Raw genomic sequence first — 20,758 nt, 5'->3', positions numbered from 1 at the left:
TGGTATGGCACTGAATAAGTAAATTAATTTAGGTAGAATTGTCATTTTTACTATATTAGCTCTGCTTATCCATGAGCAATTGATATCTTTCCAAATATTTAGATCTGATTTGATTTGTGTGAAGAGTGTTTGGTAATTGTGTCCATAGAGTTCCTGGGTTTGTCTTGGCAAGTAGACTCCCAAGTATTTTATATTATCTATGGTTACTTTAAATGGAATTTCTCTTTCTATCTCTTGCTGCTGGAATTTGTTGGTCATGTATGGAACTGCTGATGATTTATGTGGATTTATTTTATATCCTGCTACTTTGCTAAAGTTGTTAATTGTTTCAAGTAATTTTTGAGTTGATTGTCTAGGATTCTTTAAATATACCATCATATCAACTGCAAAGAGTGATAGTTTTGCTTCTTCCTTGCCTATCCTAATTCCTTTAATTCCTTTTTCTTCTCTGATTGCTAAGGCTAACATTTCTAGTACAATATTAAATAATAGGGGTGATAATGGACATCCCTGTTTCACCCCTGATCTTCTTGGGAAGGCCTCTAATTTATCTCCATTGCATATAATGCTTGCTGATGCTTTTAGGTAGATACTCTTTATTATTTTAAGGAAAGCTCCACTTATTCCTAAACTCTGTAGTGTTTTTATTAGGAATATTTTTCCCCTCTCCTTACATTCTCACTACTCTCATACAGGACCTTATCCCAACACCCCTAGACTATTGCAACAGTTGCTGATGGGTCTGCCTGCTTCATGTCTCCTCCCACTCCAGTTCATCCTCCATTCAGCCACCAAAGTGATTTTCCTAAAGCACAGGCCCAACCATGCCACACTCTAGTCAATAAACTCCAGAGGCTCCCTATTGCTTCCAAGATAAAATAAAGTCCTATTTGGCCTTCAAAGGCCTTCATAATCTAAACCCTCCTACCTTTCTAGTCTTTTTATGCCATAATCTCTTGGACTCAATGACCCTGGACTCCTTGCTATTCCCTAAATAATCCACTTTATTTCTTGGTTCCAGACTTTTCTCTGATTACATACCTCATGCCTGAATATTTTCCCTCCTCACTTCTGCGTCCTGGCTTCTCAGTTTAAATCCCACGGTCCTTCTTAATCCTAGTACCTTCCCTCTATTGATTCTGAATTTATCATATACACATGCATATATATATACATGCAAACTCAGACATACATATACAGATACAGATACACATGCACATACATATATACTGTGAAGTGTAAAACTATATTTGTGGCCACCTTATTTCTGTTCCAAGTTTGGGGAAAATTAGCTAGGGTTCCTAATATAGTTATTACTTATAAATTAGAAGCTTTAGCACCAGTTTGGAGGCATTAAGTATTTATTAAAGCATACCAAGTATTAGTAAAAAGAGAACACCTGGGTCAGAAAGTTAAGAAAAGGCCTATCTAGCATAGAGATCCAGCCTGGTCTGCTTCTTCCTCCAAGTCCTTCCCCAGGAGCCTGTCTGAGAGACAAACTGAGAGTGAAAGTCTGCATCTGGAGGAGAGGCAGTCCTTACACACTCCTTAAAGCTAATTGGCTAGCATGACCCAAATCCATTGGTTCACTAGACTTGAGAGTGGTCCATGAGCAGAATGTGTCAAGGTCAGAGAACCCACCCCCTGGGAGCCAGCATCTCAGGTATGTGTGGTTTCAATCAAGTCAACTTCAAGGGAGTCATTCAGCAGAGTCAATCCAATCAATCCCCTTGAGCTGGGACCTTTAGGTGTTCCAAAACCTTTGATTTTCTCACAATACACGCATCTTTTTTTTTTTCTACACAGTTGTTTGCAAGTTATTTTCCTCATTAGACAGTGAGCTCCTTGAGAACAGAGACTGTCATTTCTTTTTCTTTGTATCACCATTACTTAGCACAGTGTGACATATAGTAGGCACTTAATAAATGTCCTCTATTGCCTGCCTGTCCGCTTGATTTTCTAGTTAGGCATGTCCTTGATGATGTCCTTTATGCAACAAGTTTATCAACTGAATAGGATACTATTTAACCCACATTCCTATGTTAATTTACCATAGAACCAATATAGAATACAAATTAGGAATTTCTTTTGCTTACCAAAAAAGCATTTTATTTGTTTTTCTCAGCTCTATTGCTTAATTTTCTCTTAATATTTTATTGATGCCACTTTGTGTCATGGCCACTTCTTTTTAATTTTTTTTTTGTTGGGCAATGAGGGTTAAGTGACTTGCCCAGGCTCACACAGCTAGTAAGTGCCAAGTGTCTGAGGCAAGATTTGAACTCTGTTTCTCCTGAATCTAGGGCTGGTATCCTCTGTGCCACCTAGCTGTTCCCCAATGTCACTTCTTAATACACTATCCCCACCCTTCTCTTTGAACAAAAGAAAACAGCTAAGAAATCATTATAGCAATAACTACTGACAGGATGTGTAACAACCTATCAAATTTTACGGAGAGGATAAAAATGTTTTACCTTTAGTTATAAAATACCTTACTTTATACTAATCATAGGGAGGCTTTTGAATCATAGCACCTTAGCTGATAGGAGCTGAGATGACCAGGAGATGATTCATCAGCAGATAGCTAGAACAAAGGTCTTGTGTATTACCTGTATTATAGCTTTTAATGCTGTTCCTATTTATATTATTTTAGTCATTGTGTTTTATGTAGTCCTGCTTCTGCTTTGTTCACTCTTCTAATTCTCACTTTTTAGTTGCTTCTTTTTCTTATTTCTAAAGGTACAAATTATATACCTAATTTGTTCATCATTCCCTAATTGATGAATGTTCACTTTTAATGAAATCCTTTAGAGTTTAAAAAAAAAGATTTTTATTTAAAGTTTTGAGTTCTAAATTCTATCTCTTCTTCTCTCCCTCTTCTCCCTCTTCCCTGAGGTAGTAAGCAATCAGATCTAGGTTACACATGTGTAATTATAAAAAAATACATATCAGTCATTTTATATAAGAAGACTCAAATAAAACATGAAAGAAAGTGAAAAACAGCATACTTCAGCCTGTATTCAATCAATATTAGTCATTTTATATAAGAAGGCTCAAATAAAAAATGAAAGAATGTGAAAAATAGCATACTTCAGTCTATTCAATCAACATCAGAGTATGCTTCATCATTAGTCCTTTAGGATTGTCTTGTATCACTGTATTACTGAGAATAACAAAGTAATTCACAGTTCATCAAACAACATTGCTGTTAGTATGTATAATATTCTCCTGGTTCTGTTCACTTCACTATACATCAGTTCATTTAAGTCTTTCCAGGGTTTTCTGAAACCATCCTCCTTGTTATTTCTTTTAGCACAATATCCCATTACAATCATATATTACAGCTTGTTTAGCCATTCCTCAACTGATAAGAATCCCTTTGATTTCTAATTCTTAGCCACTACAAAAAAGAGCTGCAACAAATGTTTTTGTACAAATAGGTCTTTCTCCCTTTTTTGGATATCTTTGGGACATAAACCTAGCAGTGTTATTGTCTTTAGAATTCTTTTAAAATATTTTGAACCCATTCAATTAAATTTCATAGATATTCCCCTCCACCCTGACTACAATCATTAAACTATCTTATCTATTTAATGAATTTATATTGAGTTTTCAAAGACTATCTAATCACACCATACCCCATCTTAACCATACCTAGATTCCTCCTATAGCATTGCAGAAATCCACATTTATTAAGTGTCTACAAAATGAAAGATTCTGGTAATAACAAGTTGTAAACTAACACATTCCCTACCCTCAAGGGGTTAACATTATTAAAGGACTGAGAATGAGACCTGTGAGAATTGAATTATACTTAGAAGATAGCAGGAGTTCTTGAAAACATTTAAGTTCAATACTCACCAAGCCCAGAATTTTCAGAAACTCAAAGCTGAGCATTTTAGAAGCACCTAAATTTGCTCCAGGTTTGAATGGTTTTCATCTTTGGTCAGGACCATCCTCAGATGAACCTTTGCGACTCAATCTGGAAGTAAGGCAGCACAGGGGAAAAATAAATGGAGTTGGAATCTGAAGAACTGGATCAGAATCCCATCTCTTCTGCTTAATAATTATCATCTATGTAATCTTTGACAAATTCCTTCCTTCCCTTCTCTGGGAACTGGGTTCAAACTGGTTGCTTGTACTTTATTTTTTTTTTCCTTTGTAAAATGAGGGGGTTGGACTAGTGCAGTATGTGGACCTTTTCTCACAATGTTTCAAATGCATAAAATAAAATAAAGTTTAAAAACAAAGTAATGATATCTAAATACAATTGTGTGTTTACGTACATACATATATACATATACACACACACACACATATATTTCATTGATACCAGGTTAAGAATTCCTGTACTAGATCCCAACTTCTTAAACTGTGGGTGTCAACTCCATATGGGGTCATGTAACCGAATGTGGGGGTCACAAAATTTGGGAGTAAATGTTTGATTTGCATACCTACTTAATATATCTACATACCTGGGGTTGCATAAAAAAATTTCTCAGGTAAAAAGGGGTTGCACATGAAAAAAGTTTAAGAAGCCCTGTACTAGATGGTCTCTATAGAAGTCGATTTATGTCAGGCACTGTCCAAGGTGCTAGGAAAACAGAAGTAGAAGAGAAACCAGTACCTGCCCACAAAGAGCTTACATTCTATCCAGAGAAACAACATATGCATAAGTAGGATAGAAACTGGACCTGGGATTTTATTGGTATAAATTCTGGATAAGGAAATTCCCTCTCTACTTTGACACCTCTTCAATTTACATTTTCTGAGAGCTGTCCAGAGCAGAGGGGTCAAATGTGTTGATTAAAATATAATTGGGAGAAAAAATGTAATTGGGAAAAATTTAACAAAATAAGTAAAAACAATGAAACATAGATAATGTTATTCAGTGGCTTTATGGTTCATAGGTATATTTATATATGGTTTAGGGGATCCCTTTTTATTTGACTTATTGGATACCATGGGCCTAGAGCCCTGAAATATTCAGTGTCATTGTAAGAGTAGGACTTGAACTCGGATCTTCCTTGCTCCAAAGCCAGATCTCTATTCATTAGAATATACAGCATTTCACACATATTAACTATTTTAAAAATAAATAGAAGGTGGGTTAATGAGGGAGGGCAAGCTGAGGGCGGAGGGTCTAGAAAATCTTATAGAAAGCTTGTACATTAGATGAAGCTAAGGATTCTGAGGCAGAGGTCAGGAGAGAGGGCATTCCAGGTATGGGCGATGGTCCATTGGACAAAGGCATGAAGATAATATATGGCTTCTCTGAGAAAAGAACAACAAGAAAGCCAGTTTAGCTAGGCCATAGAATGCATGTAAGGGACAATAAGGCTGCAAAGATAGACCATGAAAGGCTTTCAAAGCTAGGGGAGCTTATATATTACCCTAGGTACAAGAGGAGGCCCTTAGTGTTTATTGATTAAGGGAGTGAAACAGTCATCTTCCACTTAAAGTAAATTAGAGTCGAAGCCTTGTAGAAGATGAACTAGAATGGGGAGAGTCTTGAGGCAGGAAGACCAACCAGCAAGCTATTTCAGTAGTCCAGGTAAAAGGCAATAAGGGTCTGAAATGAGATAGCAACTATATGAAGTAGTCAGATATGAATGGTGTTGTAAAACTAGAAATTACAAGACTAGGGGGCAGCTAGGTGGCACAGTGGATAAAACACCAGCCCTGGATTCAGGAGGACTTTAGTTCAAATCTGGTCTCAGACACTTGACACTTACTAGCTGTGTGACCCTGGGGAAGTCACTTAACCCTCATTGCCAGAAGAAGAAGAAGAAGAAGAAGAAGAAGAAGAAGAAGAAGAAGAAGAAGAAGAAGAAGAAGAAGAAGAAGAAGAAGAAGAAGAAGAAGGAGGAGGAGGAGGAGGAGGAGGAGGAGGAGGAGGAGGAGGAGGAGGAGGAGGAGGAGGAGACACAGACACAGACACAGACACAAAGACAGAGAGATACTGAGAGATACACACACAGACAGACTGACAGACACACAGTAATGAGGAGGAGAGAAGGTGGTTAATTGTACCAAATGCTACACAGTCAAGATCTGATGCTCCTATGACAACCACTGTTTTCCCAGAGTCCCAGTCAGATCATGAATAAGGTACAACTTTTACTGTGTCAATGAAGAACTCACCACTCCCACCTCCCCATGATGGCCTAGTTGGTATTTGGATACCCAGAAAGCCATTACCTGAATCAGACTCTCCTGTGCCTGAGAGGCCCATGAACCAGAGTATACAGTGAAGTGAAGAGATGAAAATTATCCAGTGAATTCAGTGAGGAAACTGATCCCCAAGGTGGGTTACTTGGAAACCCCCCAATCATATTTGTAAATTACATAGCTTAGTACCTGGCACCATGTAAGAGCTTATTAAATACTTGTCTTCCTTCCTCCCTCCCTTCCTTCCTCCCTCCCTCCCTTCCTCCTTTCCTTCCTTCCTTCCTTCCTTCCTTCCTTCCTTCCTTCCTTCCTTCCTTCCTTCCTTCCTTCCTTCCTTCCTTCCTTCCTTCCTTCCTTCCTTCCTTCCTTCCTTCCTTCCTTCCTTCCTTCCTTCCTTCCTTCCTTCCTTCCTTCCTTCCTTCCTTCCTCATCTTCTCCTATTGTTATCATTATTAGGGTCATCACTACCATTTTACTTCATTTCCTAACATTCTTCTATTTTTATTGTTAGTAGCAGTGTTTTGCTACCATTTTACTCCAGAATCTCCTCATGTCGATTTGGGCCCCAGGTGGAAGAAGGGCAGGACAATGTCCCACCAGAGCTTCCTTTGCATCCTCTGAGGCAGCACTCTGCATGGGTTTCTCTCCCCCTTGAACACCACGGAGATGGACACAGTTGCCTTCCGTTCCTCCTATTCCCTCCTCGTTTCTTCCTCGCCCTGCTCCTGGATATTTGTGCCCCAACACTGGGGCACTTCTCCAAGTGACACGCCCAGCAGGGCCAGTCAGAAACAGTGCCTCCCGACCCCTTTGCCCAGCCGCAGACGTTAAGGAGCGGGCGGGGGCGTCGCTTCTCCAGCCTCTCGAGTCTCTAGCTGCCACAGCTGGAGCCGAGCTGTTCTCAGACTCCAGCCCTTGGCCGGCCACTGCCACAGCAAGACAGCGAAGGGGCTGGCACGTGTGTCCAAGGAGCAAGATCGCTTTTCCACTCCTCTCTTCCCTTCCCTCCCCTCCCCTTCTGCCATCGCCTCCTCTCCCCAGCGTTCCCGTCCCCTCCTCTCCTCTGGCCTCCCCACCAGTTCCCTCCGCTTCTTTCCCCAGACTTCCCGCTGCACCTTGCCAGGGAGTTTGGCCGGAGCGCGCTCACTCAGTCAGGGATGCTCTGAGCCTAACCCAGCCAAGAGTTCCAGGCTCTGTGCACTTCCTTAGGGATACTGCTGCCGCTGAAGCTGCCCTTGGCTTTGCTGTTGACCTGACCGGAGGCTGGGCTCCCTTGGATCCCAGGTAAGATCAGAACCCTTTTCTCCTCCTCTATTGTGCAACTCTCAGTTTCCGGGGGTAGGTGGGTAGGGTCATGTTGGAGTGCTGACTAAGGAGGGGCAGGTGTGACCTAGTGTACTGGTGTGTGTGTATGTGAGTGTGTGTGCGTGCGTGTGTGTGTGTGTGTGTGTGTGTGTGTGTGTGTATTTTTTCCCTGTAGCTCGTGTGTGTTTTGGTTGTGTGTGTGTAGCTGTTTATATTTGCTGTCTAACACGTGGATTGTGCAAACATGTAGAGTTTGTGCCTGCTAAGTGTGTGGTGGGTGTATGTTGTGTGTATGTACCTATGTGTATTGTGGGGGGGGGTGCCGGAGTGTATCTGAGTTCTCAGCTTTGCTCCTTTATGACCTTAATTTGGAGTCTTTTGTTTGGAGAGGTTTGAGGGGAAGCTTCTGGCTGTTGTATGTTCTGGGAACATCTGGCAGTCTCCTCCTGGGTCTGCGACTCCAGCTGCAGTGGCTTGATTCCCCTTGGAATCTCCAAACTCTTACAGCAATCAAAGTATAGGGTGGAACCTGATGGACTCCCTCCTACAGACTTCCAAGGGAACAGGCTCAAATAATGGGTCATAAGAAGTTTGTCTTGTTTGGGAAGGACCCAAGCCAGGAAGTCACACCAAACTACAGAGCAAGGTGAGTTAGGATTCTAGGGAAGGGCTTCTCTTGTCACTAACCTATTTCCTAGATTGTTGGGCTATATTTTTAGCAAGGGCCAACTAAGACTTGGTAATTCAATTCAACAAACTTTTTAGAAGCAACTATGTGTAAGACAGTAGGGATAAATCCAAAAGGATGCAAAAACAAAATGGGGGGGACCCCTTAAATTTAATTGTCTAAGGTTACAAAAGAAACATATTGTTTTGCTTGTCTGGAGTTTCACTAATTCCTTAAACTGCAGAGCAAGGTGCATTTCTTGAGAAAGATCATGGAAAAACTAGAAAATTGTTTTTTACCACAAAGCTAATGAAACAATTTAAAATTTGGAGTTTGCTCTGCTCCCTGTGTACCTGATTCCAGGATGGTCTTTTTTCCCTTTAGAACTGTTGGAGAAAAGCATAGCTATTTGTGAGTTTGCAAGGAATGTTGTTTGAGTGATTCCAAAAGAGGTTGCTACTGCCTGCCTGGGGCCATCTTTCTAATTTCCCTCTTGCTGCTGATGTACACATTGGATTAGATGATCTTCAAAATCTTTTTCAGTTTTGAAACTCAGAAAGTCTGTACATTTATTCAAAACATATAATTGTATTTCCCTGAAACACTTAAAAAGCCCATCAATGGTGACTTTAGCAGCTATCCTTGTGATCATCAATTCTGAGCTGGAAGAGAGCATTAAGACCAACTCCCTTATGGAGATGAAGAAACTTAAGCACAGAGAGTTAGTGGCTTGCCCAGGGTCACACAGCTAATAATGTTTGAGATGAAATTTGAACCCAGATCTTCCTGAACCCAAGTTCAGTACTTTACTATACCATGTTGTCTCAGGATTTTTCAAGTAATGACAGGAAAGGAAAACATTTAAGAATTGATGCAAAAGAGAAAGGCTAGTTGAAAGGGACTTTACAAATAACCTTCAGTTTTTACAAATTCGGAAATTGAAGTCTAGAGAGGTTAAATGGAAGGAAACATGTTTAACCCAGTGAAGAAATTTGGATGAGGGACACATTGTTATTGTTCAGTCAGTTTCCAGTTGTTTCCAACTCTCAGTGACCCTATTTGGAGTTTTCTTGGCAAAGACACCGGAGTGGCTTGCCATTCCCTTCTCCAGCTCATTTACAGATGGGGAAATTGAGGCAAACAGGGTTAAGTGACTTGATCAGGGTAATACTGCTAGTAAGTGTCTGTTACTGGATTTGAACTCAGGTCTTCCTAGCCCACATAGGAAAAGGATTAAATGGGTTCTAATTGACCCAGAGACTAGATCTAGAAAGAATGAGTGGGAGTTACAAAGGAGCAAAGTTAGGGAAAATGTATGTAAACACTTCCTAGCACTGAGATTCTAGTCCCAAAGGAGGATATGGGTGGAGGGCTTCGAACAACAGCAGGAGGAACATTTATTGCTTGGTTCTGTGGGCAGTCCTTGCGCAGGTTTCCACTGGATTGTATGGACCACTGGGTTCCGGCTCTGAGATTCTGATTCTCTATAGAGGTTTCCATGAGGCAAGAAGGTAGAAAATAATAGCTGGGTTAAGAGTAAGTCATCTCACTCCACATCTAGCCTTTCCACTACACCCTGCTGCCTTTGAGGATTCTATTCAGTGCCCATGCTCTCTTTCCAGAAGTGCCTTAGTCTTCTTTGGGAAGGATATACAATGTGGGGAATGGGAAGGCAGAACTTTGAGAGTTGGGTTTGGGTTTTTTGTTTTTGTTTTTTGAGACTGAGCAATTCAAACAGCACTCTATGTTATTGTTGCTCTCGCCAATTAAGTGTTTTTCCAAGTCAAAGGCTGGCTGGTTTAAGGTCTAGTCTACCAGTTTGGAAGATGAGCTAGGGCATGGGGGGAGTCTTATAAGCATAACTCCACATGTTCTATTGATTTATTCGAGTCCCTGGACCATGATGCAGGGGATGTACAATTTGATTTTCAAGTTGCATTTCCCTTTAAACTTTAAGGAACAAAACCTCTCAGTTACTGAAGTCATAAAATATTTCCATGTGAGCAGATACATTGTGATTTTGCAGCTGGAATGATGCAGCTGGAACACAGTATCTTGTCTCATTTACTATAGCAAAAGAGCTTTTAGAGGCAAAGAAAGCAAACATTTCCAAGTCACTGTTCTACTTGAATAGTCTTTGTTATTTTTTAATATAAAGCTGTGTGTCGAATGCTAAGGAAGCAGTTTCAAACCACTTCAGAGCTGCCTGAAATTAAGTCCACTGGCAGACAGCTGCATATTTAGTTGTCCTGGAAATAATCCCAGAAAACAACAGAGGTTAACCAAATAGATAAACCAGAAATTGGAAGTTGGCCAGATTCTCCTTCCTTTCCAAATATAACATTTCCAACCCAGCAAACTACCTCCCTTTCCTCCTCAAAACCCCCTCAAACAACTAAGCAACTAGGCTGCTGTGCAAAAGATTGAACTGGTGTTAATGAATTCTGATTTTCCATTTGTATTTGAAATGAAAAATCATTATGATTGTCTATTTATCAAGAGAATGTAAGAATTTGATTAACTCACTTTTATGGCTACTAGTAATGTTTTTGTTCCCTCTAATAGTAGTTTCAATGTTATTTTAAATGAAGTCCACATCTATGCCTATGTGTTTGGAATTGAGAGGGTCCCTTGATAAGACAGCTTAAGTCTCTGGAGAAGAAATAGATTTTTACACCAGCCACCTGTTCCATGTACTGCACCCCATCTTGTGGACTTGCTGAAGAGTGAGTGCATAGCACAGCAGTCTACTAAAAACAATCTTTTTTATGTATAGGTTTTTGGGCTAGTTTCAAGAAAGTGGGGGTAATCTTGAAGGCAGAAGGAAAACAATCTTTTTATACCTTTCACTTAAATTTAAAACATAAACATTTGGTATTAAATGACTTTTATGCTAGATTATAAACTCCTTTGTGTGTCTTCAGCATTTATCATAGTACTTGTCACACAGTTGGTGTTTAATAAATGTTTATTGATTGATCAATTGATTGCAAGGTGCTGGCCATGCAAAGAGAAGAAGCTAAAAGACCTATTCCTTGCTTTCAAGAAGCTTGCATTCTACTAGAGGAGCTTACAATTCTTTTTAAACCTTGTTTTGCGTGGTGACTTTCATTTTCTGATTTCAAAATAAGTTTCACAAACATTTAATTGATGATCCCAGGTCCTTTGACACCCGAGCCAGTACTCTTTCTCCTGATCATACTAACTCCCCTGGGGTGACACTTCTGGGAAGTGTCAGAGCCATGATTGAATAGGGAATAGCTAAAAATGGCTTCTATACTATTTTGCTTTTTACTACACCACCCTCTCAATAGGTCAAAGATAATAAGCTGAGGGTATTCATTCCACAATATGATGGCCAAAAGGGTCATCCCCCTTGTCTGGAATTCTTTCCCTCCCTAAGCTTCTCTGGCTTTCTGCAAGTCTCTTAAAATTCTATCTTCTGAAAAAAAGCCTTTTCCAGTCTCCCTTAAAGCCATAGATATTAAAGTAATATATAAATGTGAGCAATTGTTGCTGCCTTCCCTCTGAGACTACCCCTAATTTATCCTATCTATACCTTATTTGTACATAGTTGCTTGCCTGTTGTCTTCCCCATTAGACTGTGAGCTCCTTGAGGACAGGGACTGTATTTGCTCTCCTTTGTATCTCCAGTTTAGTCCAAAGACTGTCACTTAGTAGACACTTAATAAATGCTTGTTGACTTGCAGTCATGGCAGAACCTCAGCTCCATCATTTTCTTTTTTATAAATACTAGTGGGCTGGCAGTACAGAATTGAAATGCCAAACTTGCAGAGGTTCTTTGAGTAGAATGACTTTCTCCAGCATTGTCATGAGCAGAGATTTATTTTTATTTTTTTAAATACTGAATTTTGAAAATCTATCTTTGTAATTTGATGGTTCAATTTAGTTTGGCAAGATAGGTGCAAACCAATTCCCATTACTTTACATGTTATCTGTTCCAGTCTCCTCTGTCATTTCTTGTATTAGAAAGATAGTCTTGTTTAATTCAGACTATTGAGAGGAAGGAGGGAGTATTTGATATACCAATTCACCAAACAAAATTAATCTAAAATAGGAAGTCAAATCTGTATAGAATGAAAAGACAAAGTAGATTTATCAGTATTTAAATACTATAAGGAAAAGAGAGGGTTAATGTCTTTTGGATATCTTACTTTTTCAGAGCATCAATGACAGGACGAAGTTAAAACATTTATAGGTGAAGCCCTTGAAGGTCGATCAAATAAAAGTACCCTATCCAAGGGAAGAATTTAGGAGGAAAAAGAATTAAAGCAATATGGCTTGGAATGGGGTGCCACAGACAAAGGTTATTTAGACAAGAAAGTATGCAGGTAAAGAAAATATAAGAGGGGGATTCAGAACCACAATTATATTGGGGCTAGATAAAGGAAAAGAAAAATCTCTCTGAGATGTTTGGTCTTATCTGATAGTCATTAAGGCAATATCTATTACTACTACTAGTACTACTACTAGTACTACTACTACAAAACTAAAGAAGGGGAATCAGTAAATATCATAGACGATTAGATAGGTGGTGGTGTAGAGAGAAGTTAATAAGATCATAGATTTGAAACAGGAGAGAGGCCTTGGACGTTGTCTGGTTCAACTTTCTCATTTTTTAGAGATAAGGAACGAAAAGTCACAATAGTAAAATGACCTGCTAAGAATTGAATACTGATGAAGAGGTGTTAGAAGCTGTATCTGGACACTGGTCCTCTTTCCACATAGACCATTCATTCCACTATAGCTAGCTGCCTCTTTTGTAAATGAATAGTTATAGAAATGGGATGTCATAGTTTAACATGTTTCATTGAAGAGATGCCCTTCATTGAATCACCACAGAATCATGGAGTCTCAGAAACCAAAGGGACCTTGGATTCAATCTACTTCAACTCATACCTGAATGGGAATCCTCAGATATATTTGAGAAGTGGTCCTTGTAGTCTTTATTTCCATAGCTCTTATGAGGGTGAACTCTCTTCCTCACAAGGCTATGCATTCCTACTTTTGGATAGTTTTAATTGTTAGGAATTGTTTTCTTTCATCAATCCTAAATCTGTTACAGCAGTTCATGGACTCTTGGGTCTAGAAATAAAAGGTCTTGGAGGCCATCTAATCTACTCCCATGAAAAAAACCTGAGGCTCAGAGAGAAGTGACTTGCCCAAGGTCACACAAATAGAAAATGGAAGAGGCGTTTTGTTAAGCATCAGTTCATAATTCTTGAAGTTTTGGAATAGTCTTAGTAGTTTTCCATAGCTAGCTGGCTAGTGTTTATAAAGCATTTTGAGGTTAGTAGAGCTCTTTACAAATATCTATAGCTTGAATTTCTATAGTTGTTTTGGGCTTACAACATACTGTCTTCACCCTGTGACATTGGTAGTGTAAATATCAATATCCTCACATTACAAATGAGGAGACTGAGGGTTTGGAAAGGTCAGGTGACTTGCTGAAGGGTGCACAATCAAAAAGTGTATGGATCTAATAAGATCAAATCGAGTGAGCATAACTGTAAAGCCTTCCTCTTGGGTTCAGGACAGTGCAATTTAAAAAAATATTTTATTTTTATTTTTGGAAAACCTTTATCAAATTGCAAAGCCTCATGGCCCAAGCCAGTTCTGAACAACCAAATTTTAATCAACTTGTGATGTGGATTAGTGTTTGCAATTGTTTAATTGTTTAATGTTCTGGCGAGGGACTTACATTCATCTTTTGATTTGGACTGTGATATGTGAATTTCTTGAGGGCAAAGAGCAAGTCTTTTATACATAGCCTATATGAATGCTTAGCAAATTGTAAAATACTTCAAGTGCATTTTATAAAAATGCTGTTTAAATGAACAATATTCCTAATGCATGAATACCCACAATGGAAATACTTCTGCTTCAATGTACTGTATTGTCAAAATTTGAAAATTAATTGGCTATATGGTAAAGGTGGAAACCACTCCTGCTTACATTGTAGGATTGTGGAACTGGCTCAAGCCATTAATATCATTGCATCCTGCTTTTGAAACAACTAGTAAGGGGCAGCTAGGTTGCACAGTGGATAAAGCACCAGCCTTGGATTCAGGAGGACCTGAGTTCAAACCCAGCCTCAGACACTTGACACTTAACTAGCTGTGTGACCCTGGGCAAGTCACTTAACCCTCATCGCCCTGAAAAAAAGAAACAACTAGTATTAATAGATGACTCCATTGATGTCTCTAGTTTTGAAAAGAGGATAGTGCAATTTTAAAAGTACAAGATGGGGTGGACTTGCTTACATAGCATTTTGTCTCCAGGAGATTTGGGCATTTTAGGAGGGTCCAAGATCAGCTTAGTTGGTGAGTCTGGGTGGAGGCCAGATGGTAACTTGTAGGGCTGGGTCTTTTTCAGGGAGAATTTAAACTCGGCCACTGAGCTCCGTTCTAAAGCCAAACTTGTGATCATCTGAGTCCAGGGCCTTGGGCTCCCAATCCCAAGCCTTTCTTCTTATTCTATAGAGTTTTCTTCTGCTCTATACCATGCTGTCCTTTCTTTTCAGTTTAGAGGTGAAGAATTGCCAAGTATCCAGTGAAAGATAACCTATTTATCTGTCTGCATTAATGCGATTATAATACGCTTTAAAAATGTGAACTCATCTTTAGGAACAGCTGTTACTAAATATTTGTTTTTTGGTGAGGCAGGATGGCAAGAGTTGTTCCCAGAATTATATTCTCATTTCATATCAACTAGCAGCTGTTATTTGGGTGACTAAGCCCAAGAAAACCAAGAATCTTTAAAATGCACTAATTGAGCAATTAGATTTCTGTGAGCAATAGGAAGAATTTCTGGACTGTGTTGGCCAGTTTCTAGCAAATGAAATGGACAATAAAAGAAGGAATCATCTCTCTTCAGATGTTAGCATACTAACTGAATTAGTCTAGCCCAGGGAACAATTCATCCATATACAACGGGAAGGGACAACACAAATCACCCAGTCCAAGCCTTTTTTCTATAGATTATTTTATAAGTGATGTCTGAGGAGGTCAAGGGTCCAAGTTCAGCAGGTAGCAAGCTTCAGAGATAGGAAGTGACCCCTGATGCCTGAGGCAGGACTCTTTTCACTCTGTCATGCAATTCTATTCCATTTTGTTCCCCAGAAGAACTCTATAATCAAGGAGTTATTGTTTTCATTTTACAGATTTGGAGATTGAATCTGAGAGAACCAAAATCAGTTGCTCAAGATCCCACAGAAAGTCAGTGTCAAAGTTGGGATTCAAAACCAGGTCTAATTGATTCCAAATCCATGCTCTTTTCATGCCCCTACAACTGCCTCTGAAACACCTCTTCATTCAGATAAAGTCATCTAAGTTCTGAAATGCACATCTTGAACCTCAGGGTTCAGTGGTGATATAATTACACTTCTCTCAAAGGATTATTGAGAGGATCAACTGAGATAATATTTGTAAAGTGCTTAGCACAGTGCCTGACACAGAGGAGGTGCTTAATAAGTGCATTTCTCTAATAAAAACAGAATTTAAGGGATTTCTTGATGAAAGCATTTCTGTCATTTCCTCCCCTTGCATTTCCCCTGGCATTGTAGATTATTTGAAAAGGAGCAGCAAAAAATAAGGCCAAATAGTCAGGATGAAGCCATAGTGTAGAGGGCCTTGAATGCAAGGATCAGAAGTTTTTCTTCTGTCAATAGGTTCTGCAGGTGGGGCCCCAAAGGTTTTGAAGGAAGAGGAATGACCCAGTCCAGTGAGTGGAAGCATATTAGCAAGATCACTTTTGTAGTTGGTCGCTTAAACTCTTCTGCTTTGCAATAAATGAGAGGGGGTGGCCTGAGCCCAAATATGAAAGATCAGAGATGTCTTTTCTTCAGTAGTCCATGGGAAACTTCAGGAGGTTTTTAAGGAGAGGAGTCCCATAAACATAATGGAAAGACATGAGAACAATTGCTCCCAGCATTGTTGTGGAGAATGCCTTGGAGAGGCGATGGCTCACTAGGGAAGGGGTTTTCCTTCCCTGCAGGGAGGTCTTCAGGAAAAGGCTGGATGACCACTTGTCAGGGATGTTGACAGGGAAATTCTCATCCAGGCCCTGGTTGGAGTAGAGGGCCTTGAGATTCCTTCCAATCAGGAGATTCTGGGCTTCAGAATAAAGCGATGAACACAGCATTGATGAGAATAGCTGAGGGGTTCTGGCTTGTTTTCTTTTATGGAACCAGCAACATCAGGGCCTTAGGCCAGGAGCCACATCAGGGGCCAGAGCCACCCATACTTTATGCCAGGCCCAGAGTCAGGAGCACTCATACTCACAAGTTCAAATCTGACCTCACACACTAACTAGCTGTGTTATCCTGGGCAAGTCACTTCACCCTGTTTGCCTCAGTTTCTTTATCTGTAAAATGAATTGGAGAAGGAAATGGCAAACCACTTCACTATCTTTGGCAAGAACACCCCAAATGGGGTCATGAAGAATTGGACATGGCTGAAATGATTCAACAACAACAAGATCAAAAGGCCTTTGAAACAGTTATTCCTCCTCCAATGACATCTAGGTGGTACAGAGAGAATGTTGGGTCTAATGTCAGTAAGACATGAGTTCATATTTGACCTCAGACACTTACTAGTCCAAATGACCCTGGGTAAGTCACTTAAGTATGCCTCAATTTCCTCATCTAAAAATGGGGTTAATAATAGCATCCATCTCCAAAAGTTGTTGTGAGGACTGAGTATGGTAATTTTTAAAAAGTGTTTAGCATGGTGCCTGCCAATGCATAATAAAAGCTTGTTTCCTTCCTTCTAGTAGTCAAGAGGGATAAGACCATCCAATTTACCTACGCATCTAGGTGAAGAAGAGAAACTGAAATATACTAGAAACAACAGAGCCTCTGATGTGTTCTGCTGAACTCCTAGCCTTTAAAATCATAGAGTGAAAATGGCAAAGTACATACAATTAGCATTTAGAAAGGAGTGCGTCCAAACAAAAGATTTGCTCTATTACTTGTTAACTGGAAGATAAAAACATTTTACTCCAATACAAGGCTCAGTGACAGATGGGGCCCACTGGGTCCATTTTTTACAGCAATAGAATTGTCAAGCTGTTGTACATGTTTTCCTTTGCCAATCCCTTTTCCTAAGACCTGGTTAACGCTTTGGTGTCAGTGGAACCAGTTACCCCTATTTTGTCTCTTCCATCACCTTCTCTCTTAGGTTCATGGATCCAAAGCTTGAAGGGCCCTTGGAAGCCATCTAACTCTTCCCCTTCTTTTACAGATAAGGAAACTGAGGCCCAAGAAGATTAAGGGGCTTTGCCTGACATCATACAAGTACTAACTACTAGAGTAAGGATTGAACCCAGCTCTTCTAACTCTAGTGTAACAATTCTTTCCACTCACCATGCTGCTTGTCCCATAGATATCAAAATGGCCTTATTTATTTCTAGCTGGTATTTGGTACACACAGTTTACTGAAGTTGTACTCTAGAGCAACAGACAGAACACTGGGCCTGGAGTCAGGAAGACTTGAGTTCAAGTATTACTTCAGACAAATAGTAGCCTTGTAACCCTAGGCAAGTCACTCAACCTGTTTCCCTCAGTTTGCTCATCTGTAAAATGGGTCTAACAACAGCATCTCCCTCCCAGGGTTGTTATGAGGATCAAAAGAGATAATAATTGTGAAAAGCTCTTTCTGCAGTGACTGGCACATATCCCACAATCTCTAAATGCACATTTCCTTCTCTTTCTATCCTGATGCTTCCTCAAAGTGCGGAGATGGTTATGCCAATAGAAATCAAGCCTGGGTAGGAAGGCCTAAACTAGAAAGGCTTTGAATACAGACCTGGCGATGGCCTGCGGTGTTTTGTTTGAGCACCAACATAGCTAAACTTGGAGAAACCTACTTACTGTCAACTTGGCTGTATGCTGATGGATTCCCCTCCCCCACAGCAACTTTTGGGGATGAACTGCTGAGGCCCAAGGTCACATAGCATCCCTTCCCTCACTGTACATTCCAGATAAAGTGGCTGCTTTCTGTCTCTTGTAAGCCCTTTTCCATTTCTGGTGTTGGTGCCTTTGTGTAGCTTTTTCCTAGGCCTAGAATGCCACCACCTCCCTCCACCTTTGGCTTGCCTGCCTCCATTTATTGCTCAACTCAAGTGTCAGTTGGTAGACAAAGCTTGCTCCTCCTATAAACTCCTTGAAGGCAGGGGCACTTTCCTTTTTCTCCTGTATCTCCAATGCCTTAGACTTATCTGGAACTAAGGAGGCACTTACTAAGTGCTTGTTGTTTGATTGACGGATGTGTGACTTTTTTTCAACATAGCGAATCATCAACCATCCATATTTGCCTGTCCAGTCCATGTCCCCCTATAATTTGACACATGGGCTCCACCCAACATGCTAGGGGACTTTCCAAAGATTTCTTTACCATATATGCATGTATATATGTGTATATAGATACATGTGTGTATGTATATATATATATATATATATATGTGTGTGTGTGTGTGTGTGTGTGTATGTATGTACGTGTGTACTTATATATGTGTTGTTTATCCTTCAGAATTGCTACCTGACCAATCTACTTTTTCTTATTGCTTATTCCATTCTTTTTTTTTTTAGTGAGACAATTGGGTTTAAGTGACTTGCCCAGGGTCATACAGCTAGTAAGTGTTAAGTGTCTGAGGCCACATTTGAACTCAGGTACTCCTGACTCCAGGGCTGGTGCTCTATCCACTGTGCCACCTAGCTTCCCCGCCTATTCCATTCTTTATACCAGAGGTTTCAAATATGCAGCCTGTTGGCCCTGTGTGGACCACAACACTCCTGAGTGTGGCCTGAACCAGATTAAAATGTAACTTGGAAATATTTAACAAACTAAATAAAAAATACAATAAAACGAAGATAATGTCAAGATGTGGTTTTCTAAGTCAATATGTACCCACAGGGATCCTTATGTGTGGTATCATGCCCTCTCCAGTTTAATGTTGATTCTGACACCACTATTTTACACTCCAAAATGTTGTAGCTCCTTTGTATCCATCACATGTCACTGCATTGTGCTTTGGTGATGCTCAACTTTGATGTTTTAGGGACTGTGTTATTATGTGACTTCTAGCCATAGAACAACATTGGAAAAATATCGATGCCATCCTATCTCTCTTTCAGGGAGAAGTCTGGGGTCATTAAAAAAAACCCTTATAAATTCAAAGGCAATACAACCTGACTTCTACTATCTATCAAGTTCTAGATTGAGCTCCTTACACTAATACATCTTTCCAAGACATATTCATTGATAGATGAACTAAATGTGTTGCCCCAACCAATTACGCACACATACATATACATATGCATATACATATGCATATACATATGCATATACATATACACATACATATACATATACATATACACGCACACATATACATGCACACATATACACACACACACATATATCTGGACCAGAGTCATTCATCATCCACTTGATTTTTCTTGTATGAATGAGCAAGGACAAACTTTATGAGTCTTTATAGATTTTGTTCAAAAGTGTCTGCATTGTTCTAATACTTAATGCAACTAGTACAATGTTGTCTACAAATAGGAACATCTGGAAGACTCTACCATTTCTCTTCCATGACAGTAGTGAAGAGTCCTGGGCAACACCATTTTACTATAGAAGTTCATTTATAGGGTAGCTAGGTGGCACAGTGAATAAAGCACTGGCCTTGAATTCAGGAGGACCTGAGTTCAAATCCAGCCTCAGACACTTGAGTCTTACCTAGCTGTGTGACCCTGGGCAAGTCACTTAACCCTCATTGCCGTGCAAAAAACCAAACAAACCAACAAAAAAGAAGTTCATTTATAGAATCTTGTGGAGAAGTATGGTAGAAGATTGTGAATGAAATCATCTCAGAGGCCCAAATCTGCTTAGAGAAGAGGTAGGAATTCCTTGAACAAAACAAACATGGGAGAAGCAGCTGAACTGAGAGGGTTGTACACAGAATATCCATGTTGGAGGTAAATATGTTATGAAGTCACCAAAGAATCAATTCTCAGGGTGTCTGAAGAAGGGGTAGATAACAAAGGTGTAGAAAAATTTCAGACTTTAGTATCACCAAAAACAAAAGGTGATCAAAAGAATGTAAGTAAATTACTGATATATCTGCATACAGTCCAATTTATGTAACATTTAAAAAATAATATTTTATTTTTTCACTAATTATATGTATAAACAATTTAAAACATTTTTAAAATTTGAATTCCAGATTTTCTCCCTCCATTCATCCTTCCCTTACCCCTTCATTGAAGAGGTAAGAAATTTGTTAGAAGTTATAGATATGCAGTTTTAAAAAAAAAAACATTATCACATTAGTCATGTTGTGAAATAAAACAGAGCCCCCCCACAAAAATAAGAAAAATAAAGTTTAAACAGCATGCTTCAATATGTATTCAGACTCCATCAGTTCTTTCTCTCAAGATGGTTAACATTTTTTCATCTTAAGTTCTTCAGAATTGTCTTGGAGCATTGTATTGCTGAGAATAGGTATGTCATTCACAGTTGATCATCATACAATATTCCTCTTACTGTGTACAATATTCTCATTCTGTTAATTTTGTTTTTCATTAGTTCA

At 39.5% G+C, this 20,758-nt stretch overlaps 1 protein-coding gene across 1 annotated transcript in view; it reads left to right on the top strand.

Annotated features, from left to right (window-relative positions):
* Window positions 1-7,586: 7,586 nt before the first annotated feature.
* Window positions 7,587-20,758, top strand: part of LEPR (leptin receptor) — a 97,763-nt gene continuing 84,591 nt past the window's right edge. The window contains 1 exon segment of the mRNA XM_044005126.1: window positions 7,587-8,119. The gene's annotated coding sequence lies outside the window, so the exon portion shown is untranslated.

This window comes from Dromiciops gliroides, chromosome 4 (assembly GCF_019393635.1).
Source record: "Dromiciops gliroides isolate mDroGli1 chromosome 4, mDroGli1.pri, whole genome shotgun sequence".
NCBI lineage: Eukaryota > Metazoa > Chordata > Mammalia > Microbiotheria > Microbiotheriidae > Dromiciops > Dromiciops gliroides.
The sequence above is the reverse complement of the archived record's forward strand: the minus strand, read 5'-3'. Positions and strand labels throughout refer to the sequence as shown.